Source organism: Sceloporus undulatus, chromosome 7, assembly GCF_019175285.1.
Source record: "Sceloporus undulatus isolate JIND9_A2432 ecotype Alabama chromosome 7, SceUnd_v1.1, whole genome shotgun sequence".
In the NCBI taxonomy this organism is placed as follows: Eukaryota; Metazoa; Chordata; class Lepidosauria; order Squamata; family Phrynosomatidae; genus Sceloporus; species Sceloporus undulatus.
Window position 1 is genome coordinate 5,595,819 of NC_056528.1, and position 12,094 is coordinate 5,607,912.

Here is a 12,094-nt window from a genome sequence, read left to right on the forward strand (position 1 = left end):
GAAGAGGAAACTCCGCTAGGCCTTGTAGCTCCTCCACGCACTCTATGGTCAACGTTAATCGCAAAGTCACACTGGAGGACCTAGAGGTTCCTAGAGAGGGACACTCCGCTCGGCCTTTGTAGGCTTCCTCACGCCAACTCTATGGGTCAACTGTTAATCCAAAGTCACACTGGAGGACTAGAGGTTCCTAGAGAGGGAAACTCCGCTCGGCCTTTGTAGCTCCCTCCAGCGCAACTCTAGGGTCAACTTTTAATCCAAAGTCAGCACTGGAGGACCTAGATGTTCCTAGAGAGGACACCCGCTCGGCCTTTGTAAGCTCCTCCAGCAACTCTATGGTCAACTTAGTCCCAAAGTTGCAAACTGGGAGGAGCACCTAGAGGTTCCTAGAGAGGACACTCCGCTCGGACCTTTGTAGCTCCTCCACGCAACTCTATGGTCAACTTAATCCAAGTCACACTGGAGACCTAGAGGTTTGCCTAGAGAGGACACTCCGCTCGGCCTTTGTACTCCTCCAGCGCACCTCTATGGTCAACTTTAATCCAGTCACACGGAGGACCTAGAGGGTTCCTAGAGGAGGTACACCCTCTCTGGCCTTTGTATCTCCACAGCGCAACTCTATGGTCAACTTTAATCCAATCATAAAACTCTGGAGGACCTGAGAGGTTCCGTGAGAGGACACGCCGCTCGCCTTTGTAGCTCCAACAGCGCAAATCTATGGTCAACGTTTAATCCAAAGTCACCTGGAGGACCCTATGAGGGATGTCCTAGAGAGGAAACTCCGTCTCGGCCGTTGTAGGGCTCCTCCAGCGCAACTCTATGGTCAGCGTTAATCCAAAGTCACACTGGAGGCTTAGAGGTTCCTAGGAGAGGAAACTCCGTTCGGCCTGTTGTAGCTCCTCCAGCGCAACCTATGGTCAACTTTATCCAAAGTCACACTGGAGGACCTAGAGGTGTCCATGAGAGGAGGAAAACTGCCCGCTCGGCCTTTTGTAGCTCCTCCAGCGCAACTGCTATGGTTCAAACTTTAAGTCCAAAGTCACCACTGGTGGGGAGGACACTAGAGGTTCCTGAGAGAGGAAAACTCTCCCGCCTCTGGCCTTTTTTTTTTTTGTAGCTCCTCCAGCTGCAACTCTGATGGTTCAAACTGTTAATCCAAAGTCACACTGGAGGACCTAGATGGTTCCTAGAGAGGCACACTGCTGCTAGGCACTTTGTAGCTCCTCCAACGGCAACTCTATGGTTCAAGCTGTAAATCACCAACAGTCACACTGGAGGACTCTAGTAGTGGTGCCTAGAGAGGACACTGCCGCTAGGCCTCTTTGTAGCTTCCTCCAGCTGTACACTATCTATGGTTAAGCTTTAACCCAAAGCCACAACTGGCAGGACCTAGAGGTTCCTAGGGAGGAGGACACTCCTATAGGCATTTGTAGTTTCTTAGCGCAACTCTATGATCAATTTAACCCAGTCAACACTGGAGGACTAGAGGTTCCTAGAGAGGACACTCCTCTATTTAGTAGTAGTAAACCTCTCAAGCTCGACTCCTGCAATGCGCGCTACATGGGGCTACCCTCATGCTAAGTTCGGAAACTTCAGTGTTGGTACAAAATATGCAGCCAGGCTGGTCCGCAGGTAACCCCAGAACCGACATGTAACACCTGTCTATATAATCTCTTCATTGGCTGCCAATAGTTTCTGACACAGTACAAAGGTGTTGGCATAACCTTAAAACCCTCCATGACCTGGGTCAGATACTTGCAGGTGCCCCTTTCTCCACATAATCTGCCCCGCACCTCAGGTCATAGAACCATAGGAATCATAGAGTGGAAGAGACCCAGGGCCATCCAGTCCAACCCCCTTCTGCAGGCAGGAACTCTCAATCAAAGCATACCGACAGAGGGCAATCCAGCCTCTGTTTAAAAAGACCCTAAGAAGGGACCCCAACTACACTCTGAGGAAGGAGTGTGTTCCACGGTCGAACAGCCCTTACTGTCGGAAGTTCTCCTAAGTTTGAGCTGGAATCTCTTTTTCCTGTAGCTCCTGTAGGTCCTCTGGGAAGAAGTTACCCACCTAAGAAGACCAAACTGGCTGCGGCACCCAGAGGGCTTTTCATCTGCTGCCCTGGGGCTCCGGAACGCCTGCCAGAGGAAGCCATCAAATACTACTCTTGAGGCTTTAAAAGATGGATCTCTTCCAGCAGGCCTCTTCCAGATTAACTGCCCTCCACTGATATGAAAACCCTCCTTCCTTAGAGGTCTTATCAACAGAGGCTGGATGGCCACCGGACTGTCGGGGATGCTTGATTGAGAGTTCCTGAATGGAAGATGGGGTTCGATGGATGGCCCTTGCGGTCTCTTCCAACACAAGGATTCTAACACCTGTCTTTCTACCCCAAGAAAGATAGATGTCTGCCTCTAATACTTTTAGCTAATTTTTAATTTCCCCCTTTATAATGTTTTTATATGTTGTTTACTTGTATTGTTATTTAGTTTGCTATTTTATTATTGGGAGGTGGCAGGGGCTGGGGATATTTTTGAAATGTATACTGTATTTTATGTTATTATGTTTATTGATAACCTGCCTCGATCCACAGGGAGAGGCGGACTAAATAAAATCTTTATTATTAGTTATTATTATTATATTATTATTATTATTTTATATCCCCCTTCTCCCAATATAGGGACAAGGCGGGGAAAAACACATTTTTAACCAGATCGCACATGTATGTAAATACATTAATTTGGGCCGGTGATACTATAAGCTTGACGGATAATTTCAATTTTGCTAGTTGTCACAAGACATTCAGTGGGATATGTTTATGAGTAACATTAGTGAAAAAAGCATTACTAGAGTTTGGTATGGTGTAAATGGAGGAGGTCAATGGGGGGGTGACCTAGGAGTGATTGCACCGGTGACACCAATCCTAGGGACGCCACTGTTTCTCAATGGTCATCTGTGCCCACACAAACCTTCCTTGCCACCACCCTTTCTTGTCCTATATAACAGACGGACTAATATGAATGAGGTAGGGCGTGGTGTTGGGTTGGGACATGTGCATCACTTTTGCATGTTTTTAATTGTACTGTTCTTTTAAACTGTAAGCTGCTCTGAGTTCCAGTGTTGGGAAAGGGCAGGATCGTCATCATCACACTGTCCCATCATATCATTTCTTTAAATCAACAGGCGCAACTAAAGAGAAAGTAATTTTTTGGGTTATTATTGGCTACGATCTCTTTTCACCATCAGATGTCCTGTCTCAAATTTCCATATAGACTCAATAGTCGCTTGGCTGTATTAGATTCCTATCTCCAGTTCCAGTAGACTGACTATTCCGTATCTTAAAAGGTAAAAGATTCCTTCTCATACTATAACTATATATATTCATATTATTATTTACATTTCTTCACTTTTGTGTAACCATTATGCCCCTTAACTCCTCAATTCGAGTTAAAAGTCCCACAGTTTTTTGCTCCTAGTTAGAATTTATTTTTAAGGAGCTCTCTTGATCACATAAAAAGTGATGAAATTTCACCATCAAATTCATAAAGGCTCCCTTAAGCTCAGCCTAATTGTGTCACCTATTTTAATAAAGTTGATTCGCATCCTTCCATCCTCCAGAAGGCTTAAAATGTGAGCAGAGGCAAGCTTTACAGCCCAGTCTTCCCATTGATGTTCAAATGGTTGCTTGCAGACACTTGTGGGGTATGCAATTGGTCTCCTGTTAATCCAGATGCATTTTGCTGGCCCAAACACATTCCCGCAGGCAATTGCGTGCCAAGCGTACTTCCTGTGCATCATTTCCAACCTGGGATCACCAGGCAAGCTTTTTGACGCTCAGGGTTTTCAAGGAACCCCCTCCTTTTGTTGCAATAACCAAATAAGAAAAGGACCACATGCCCCAAGGGAGAGGCTACCTGATTGCTGTGTAAGGTGCCAAAGCTGAAAGCTGGAGAGAGTTGCTTGCTGTACCTTTAATATTTGTGTATTATATTTCAACAGGTATTGCTGCCATACAACCGGTAACTAGAGGAACGACTTAGGGAGCTGGAGATGTTTAGCCGGGAGAGAAGAAGGTAAAGAGGTGATATGATAGCCTGTTTAAGTATTTGAAGGGTGTCTATTGAGGAGGAGCAAGCTTGTTTTGCTGTCGCCAGAGATAGGACCCAGAATAATGGATGCAGAGCTGCAGGAAAAGAGATTCCACCTAAACATAGGAGGAACTTCCTGAAGAGTAAGGGCTGTTCGACAGTGGAAACACACTCGTTCCTCGGAGGGTGAGAGTAGCCTCCTCCCTTGGAGGTCTTAAACAGAGGTGATGGCATCAGGTCAATGGAGATGCGTTGATGGGAGATTCCTGCATGGCAGAAGGGGACTGGACTGGATCAGGGCCCTTGCGGTCTCTTCCAACTCTATGATTCATGAAATTCCTCCTGAGTACCTTCCAACTGGTCACAATTTGGCAGGGACCGTTCGACTTATCCTCAGCCATCCCACTTTTCAGCTGCATTTCAAATGGCCTAGTTTCTCTCTCCTCCTGCTTTGTCTGCTGCAAACGGACTCCAAAGTCAAAGGCAGTTTGCACCAGTTAACTCAGTAAGAGGAGTGAGGAAGACAAGGAAAGCCTTCTGCCTTCCCAGTAGGCTCAGGGAAAAGCCAACTGCGTACCTTCTGCTAGCTTGTGGGTTCTTTTGCCATCTTGACCATGACTCTGAAGTTGCTTGCCATACAATGCCTACTTTTCATTGTGTCATGTAGATGTTGAATGCCAGTAGGACAGCAAGGAGTCAAACAGGTCCCCAGCAGCACCATTTCTTGGTTGACCCTTTAGGAAGGAATGACGCCAATGTAAACCAGTTGGCAACGAAAGCTCCGCTGCAATTGTTTCTTTCAGTGAGCCTCAAAGGCGCTACAAGACCCTTCCCATGCTGATTCTAGACTACATGGCTATGTCTTTCAATAATAGTAACAATATAAGCAAATGGCCCCCAAATTCCCTTTTGGAAAATGGAAGTGAGCCCAAAGCCTGACAAAAGCTGCTGCCAACTCATTCCGTTCTTTCAGTGAGAGCCTCAAAGGCGCTCGACAAAGAATCTCCCAACCCACATAAAACTTTGATTACAGTCCAAAGAACGTTAGTTTTAACCACACAGAAGCATGTAAGTGCAAATGATTAGAGAGAGAACCATTCTCTAGTATGATGGTAGGTAGTAGACAGTATGTGGACCGTAGAAGACCATCTCTGCTCAAAGAAGCCCCAAGCACTTCCCCCCCCCCCCCATCCCTGCAAATTCACGACTGCCTCCAAGGCGGGTGGCGCTAGGAGTGGAAGGAGGAGCGCTGGGAGCCAAAGAGCCCCGGGGGACGGTCGAGGGCGTGGCTTGCGCTGGAGCCCCGGCAGCGGTGCATTCTGGGAAAGGGAGTCTTTGCCTCTGGAGGCTCGCCCGGCGAGGGGGCGGCCCAAAATCACTACGAGTCCCAGAAAGCGCCCATTCGCGCCCGCTGGGCGTGGCCTTGAGGATGCTGAAGGGAGCCAGCCGCGGAGAGTGGCGGCCTGCTGCGCTGAGGAGAGAGGATGCTGGGCGGAGGGAAGGTCATTGTGCAGGGCGAGAACTTTGGCAGTAAGTGGGCGCGTTGCCTCCAGAGAGCCAGGGCCCTGGAAGGGCTTTTGAGTGGGAGGCGGTGGTCGAAGGTGGGCTCCGTGTGCCGCTGCCTTGCCTCGCACCTTCTGCTCGGCTGTAAGGGCACAGAGTAGCCACGCGCGATGTGGGTAAATAACAACACCGTATCTTTTATTTACCTGTGGGGAACGCCTCTCTAGGAATCATCTAGGTCCCTCCAGGGCAACATCTATAGGGTCAGCATTGGCCGGCAATTGATCATAGAGGTTGCCGCGCGCGAGTGACGCTACAGATGCCTAGGAGTGTCCTCTCTAGGAATACTACTAGGACACTCCAGCCGCAACTCTATGGTCGACTCTTGCCACAACATTTGACCATAGAGTTGCGCCGCTGGAGGAAGTGACAAATGCCATAGCAAAGCCTTTTCTCTAGGAATCTCTAGGTCCTCCAGTTCCACTAAATCCCGAAACTAAGCAAACAGAATGAAATTGCAACAGGGGAAATGTAAGGCACCGCATTTATAAGGGCAGGGAACACTTGGATTAAGGGAGAACTGTGAAAGGGATCTGGGAGTCCAAGTGACGCACAAGTTTGACACGTGAGTGCAACAGTGTAGATTGCGGCAGCTAACCAAAGGCCAATAGCGATTCTGGGGCTGTATGTGAATAGAAGTATATGTGTCTGAATCAAGGGAAGGGTAGTAGTGCCACTCTATTCTGCGTCTGGTCAGGCCCCACCTGGAATAACACTGTGTTCCATGTTCTGGGCCCCACAATGTTAAGAAGGATGTGGAGAAACTGGAGCCATTGCGTCGCAAAGTAGGAGGACTGAAGATAATGGTGAAGGGTCTCCTGAAACCATGAAGCACTCGATGAGGAAATGACAGTAGGTGCTGGGGATGCTTAGCTGGGGAAGAGAAGGTGTAAGTAGGTGTCTGAATGACGAGCCCTGCGATTAAATATTGTGACAGGGATGTCATATGTGAGGATAATGGAAGCAGACTGTTTTTCTGCTGCTCCAGTGAATAGGAAACACTCGCAATGGCTAGGCAAGCGCCATGGAAAAGAGAGTTCCACCCTTTCAACTAGTAGGAGGACCTAGTCCCTGAGAGATAAGGTGCTGTGTCAACAAGTGGAACACACTCCTTCCTCGGAGCGTAGTGGACGTCTCCTTCCTTGGAGTGTCTTGTAAGACAGAACGCCTGGATGGCCATCTTTCAAGTAGGGATGCGTTGACTGAGAGTTCCTGCGATGGCAGTAAGGGTGGGTTGGACTGGATGGCCTTTGACTGATTGCTATGACTTTTGGTTGAAAGGTTGAACATAGAATGTGCTCTAGAAGGACCTCAGTAGAGTCTTCGGTATTGGGACATAGGTCATACAATCACATGAATAATGAAATCAGCAAAAGTCAAAGCGTACAAATGTGTGAAGGATGAGTGCCGTTTTTTTAAACCCGAGAGGAATGACCTCTCTGAGGGATTTCTAGGTCCTGCCAGTGGCAACTTGCTGTGGTCAACAGTCTGCACAGGCGTTTGGAACCATAGAATTGGTGTTGCAGAGAACTAGAGATTGCCTAGAGGAGTCCTTTTCGCTCTGGTGGAAATCTTTAGAGCCTCCAGTGCAACTCTGATGGGCCAACGTCTCGCAGGATTTCTCTGGGAGGATTGAGAGATGTCCTAGAAGTGCATGAATAGTCACCAGATCCACAAATAATCAAATAAGGCCGCAAAAAGTCAGAAGCCATAAAATTTGGAGGGACGAAGTTGTGGTAATGAAGTAAATAAAACTCTTCTCTTAACAGAAAGGGGGAACTGGTGCATTTTGAGATAAACAACTGTGGTTAAGATAAGAAAAGAGCTATTTATATGGTCGAAATGCGAGGTCGTAGCTATAGTTGTTGTCTGGTTACTCTTAGTGCAGATACGGCTCATATTTAATATGGAAACTGCGCTCATTTATTGCACGCTTTCATATGTGGTTTGAGGCTAAGTTGCCACCGGATGCAACTTGGTCATGGTGTAGAGAAAGCAAAGTGGTTTGCACAAGCGGCGGAATCTGAGCTGGGATTTAGTAGTTGTGTTCTGGCATGAGAGTTTTTCACTGTTTCAAGAATAAGACAACGTCGCTCCGATGTGTTTCTTCGTTCAGCATAGCGATGTGGCTGTGTGATCTCTATTAGAGATCTGTCCCGAGAGGTTTCTGTCTAACTAGTGTCCAGTTATAAGGGAGTCCCCTTATTGTCAGTGCCAGGAATCTTGGTTTCAATAATAGGGCTGGTCAGGGGGTCCCTTATTATAAGAGATGCCACCATATTTAAGGGTTGAATGTTGTTTGTGTCGTTCTTTGATATAACTGAACAAGCCACCCCCCCACCCTTATGATAGTTGTTGGATGTGTTGGGGCCCTTCAGTGATGGTGGGGTTTGGCGGTCCAACACTAGCTGGAAGGGGGGGAAAGGTATTGTAGGAACTGTTTAGCATGTATTGACTCGCTCTTTTACAATGTTGTGAAAGCAGCGTGGCGTAGAAATATATATACTTCCTCTAGGCAGAGATTAAAAGTGTTCTATATAAATAGATGAAGCCGCTAAGAACACTTTAAGACAGTAAGATCACTTGAGCCCTCCTAGGATGTCATAAAGGCTGCCTGCAATCTATCCTTTGACACACCTTACTGGAAGAGTAAGTGGCATGTGAACTCATGCTGGGAAGGCAACGTTGTAGTGTACACATTTCACCTATACAAGCACTACAATAAGCTAAGGGGGGTTTCACGATAATCAAGCCATAATGTTAGGGTTCACAAAAGCAGCAACAACATACTGCATGTTTGTCCACATGTACGTTCCAGAGATCAGCACCCTCCCCGCGGTTTTTTCGTAATGGAACAATCATGGCAAAAGCTGGATCATTGCTTCAAAGAAGAACCATGCTCTTTGCACCTCTTTGCATGCTTCAGTTGACATAAAAACCTTTATCATGTACAACTTTTCCTGTAGGCGTTATTGGCCAGGTTACTTGCTACTTTGGTGGTCACTGAAACTGAAATCTTTTTGGCTTTCTTTTCCCGCATTGTTTAATGAAGAGTGATGTGAATGTTGAGAAAGTGGGGAGGGAAGCGATGGCCTCACTGATCCAATTTGTTCTGCCTTCCTGAGCAGCCTGCCATGCGTCTGGGCCTCAGGCGCATGAAAAAAAAACAAAAAAAAAAAAAAAAACATGGATGGCTTAGGCGTTAACATCCTATGCGATCTGCTCTCTCGCTCCAGGATAGAGAGGATTTGGGCCAAGACAGGGAACCACAGGGAAGGTGAATGGCAGAATCTGTTCTCATAGCTGTGAAGGAGAAGAATTTGGACTGTGTTGATCGGTGTTGTCCAACTGCCGTTTGTCAGTAATCAAGTGGAACACCGCATGCAAGACAGAGAGAAGGAAGAATATGGTAAATTCTGGCACCATGGTAATTAATATTACCCGTATCAAAATATACCACAGAATGAAAACAAGATACACAGACACGTGTGGTCATATGGAGGCCCGTTAACTTAGGGAAGAATGTGAAAAGCAAAGAGAGGATTGCAATCTGTTAGCCTTTACTTGAACCTCCTGGTAAAGTGCAAGCTACCATTGTGAACTGGAGAACACGATATGCAAGTTTCTGAATGAATTGAGTGCAAGGCTACCATTATAACATTAGAACTGTGGTTTGCGGCAAGTTGAAGGTTAAGATGAAAGACAGAAAGGGGAAAAGTAGTCAGGAGGATCGGGAGACAGTGTGGGACATGTTTAAGACAGCAGCAGAAAAAACCTGTGGTGTACGAAGACTTAACTGGGGCATTATCCTGACCAGCAATCATGGACAGATTGTGGGGTATGGTAAGCTCGAATTCTGGCCGAGGAGGAATGGTGGGTAATAATGTTGACGACATCTGAGAGCACCTCCAGACGAGGTGCAACCAAAATAGTGACAGGTCTGGAAAACCATGCCCTATGAGGAAAGTGCTTGAGGTGCTGTGACCTGGGGTATGTCCTGCATGTCAGAGGAAGACGGTGGCCATACTTCTTGCTGTGTAGATATGTTCTTGCCAAGAAAACCAATATGAAAGGGTTGCCAAATAAGTCAAGGGACATAACAACACAACAAAAAGTGATTAAGGCCTGGTTGACAGACTGCCAAAAAATGAAAGCGGCTTTCGGGTCTCTGTTGGAGGTAATGCTGTGTTAAATGACGCATGCATCCTAAGAATCCGGAAGCGTGCACCAAAAGCTGCAGCTCGCCAGTGCTTAGGAATGGAGTGTGTGCTGTTGGGCGCAAACCTCCGGAGTATCTTAGGACCCATGCATCATTTAAATAGCCTACCTCCAAAGAGGAAACCCGAAGCAGCTTTATTTTGGGCAGTCTGGTAACAGGCCTATGATTCTATCTAAGGATCTAGAGATCTGCAAGATCAATGTCAAGCAGAATGTGACATTTTTGTGCAGTTGTTTTATGTCAGGTATGGTGTTTGGCATGCTGGGCTGGAGATGTCTGGGGAGTTGGAGTCCACAAATGAGTTTTTTTCTGGAACGTCTGATTATGATAATTATCGTACAGAAGCAGTGATAACAACCTTTTAGAACAACAGCTGTGAACTGGACACCTGTTCCATGAAGAGTGCAACGCACATTCGCAAGAACTATACCAGACCATCCCCTGGCCTCTTTATGGTTACATGGATTTATATCTGAACGCTTTTAAACGGAAGCTTCGTGTCCTTGCCCTTCTCCCCACAATCCTCACTACCTTGTCTTAATGCCAGACAATCTGTTTGGCACACTTCAGTTTTAATCAGTTTACTGTACTCGCCTTATGTAACTACTCACACACCAATGTTGTGCCCTGTGGAGATGCAGGTAACATTGTGTCATTTTCCCCCATGGCCCACTTGGTCGATGCTATGCTGAACATGAGGAATGTTGTTGGCAATCTGAACGGACGCGGAATTCAGATTGAGGCCAGAAATAATTGATGGACTTCGCATTTTTATTATTTATTTAGATGCAAGGGCAGTGCCTGTAGTTAGCAAGAGCCGAATGGCATCAGTTTAAACAGGAGCATACGCTCCAAGAGACCGCAAAGCAGCTTTATTTTGGCCGTGCCTGGTAACAGGTCGATGTTGCCTTTAGCTGGCTTAATTCTCGTGCCCACACGCTCCTGGATGCTGGGAAAGGCTATGGCTTTTCTGGAAGTGTACTGTCTTCCCTTGGGATCTGGCCACCCGTTAGAAAAGCTTTGTAACACAAACAAGATCAACCAGGGCTGATACTGGTAGAAATGTTATGATCCATGGGACAAAGTACTGTACAGTTCAGATTGACAGGACGTTTGCTGTTGCCTTCCTGGCATTGGTTTTATTGGGGTAAGGAAATCCCCAGGAATAATGTAAGACAGGCTTGGAGTTAAAAAAATAAAATGGCTATTTGGTGGAGGTGGATCCCTAGGGAGGAAGTGTATGTATGTGCCCATTGTGTGAAGTGAAAATATGCAACACTAAACAAAGATCTTTGAGGTGGGAGCAAGCTTTGTTTTCTGCTGCTCGCCAGCAGGCTAGGACCTCAGAGCAATGGGTGTAAAAAAAAAAAGCTACAGGGAAAGAGATTCCCAATGTCAATGTTAGGAAGACACGTCCTGAAAGGATAGGGCTGTCTAACGATAGAAGAAGACTGCCCATCCGAGTGTAGTGGAGTCGTCCTTACTTTGGAGGTGCTTTAAACAGAGGCTGGATGGGCCAATCTGTCAAATGGGGGATGCTGTTCGATTTAGACTTTCCTGACGATGGCAAATTGAGGTGGATTGGATGGGCCCGTGGTGGGTCTCCTTCCAACTCTGTGGATTTTCATATACAAAAACACACCAAACAGGATGGGGTACAAATGCAGATATAAAAGGGGGTCATCAAGAAGTAGGAAAAGTCTGAGAACTGACTGAGCTAGACCAGCAAGACAAGGAAAGGGCAGCTGGTAACAAGGTGGAAAGGAAACATAGAGACAAGAAAAGAGAGGGTGGCTGAGACAGGTAAATAGGTTCCAAGACAATACAATGGGAAGAGCTTGGGGGACATGGATTCTCTGCTCCCCTTTGAAAAAGGAGAGGTGCAAAACCTTTGCTGTCAGGTCAACTTCAGTCGATTCGGGTTTACATTCTGCAAGTGCTAGGTGTCCTGTGTCAGCCCGTGAAAGGCTATTAAAGTTTGCAAGCTCAGGGGTTGGGCAGTGTGGAGTGCAGAACTCTGTCAACTCGCTCTGATTCTCTCTTGTAATTTCGAGGGGGATTGCTTTGATTTGGCAGTGAAAGGTGAACCTCAAGAGCTCTGATGCCCAGAGAGGGCGCTTTCTTCTACCACGGGCAGGAGTTAAGGGAGACCAAAATGTTTGGAGATTATTGCTGGAAACGAATGTAAATGTGGTGGGTAACCCAGCCAAAACACAACCTTTATAAA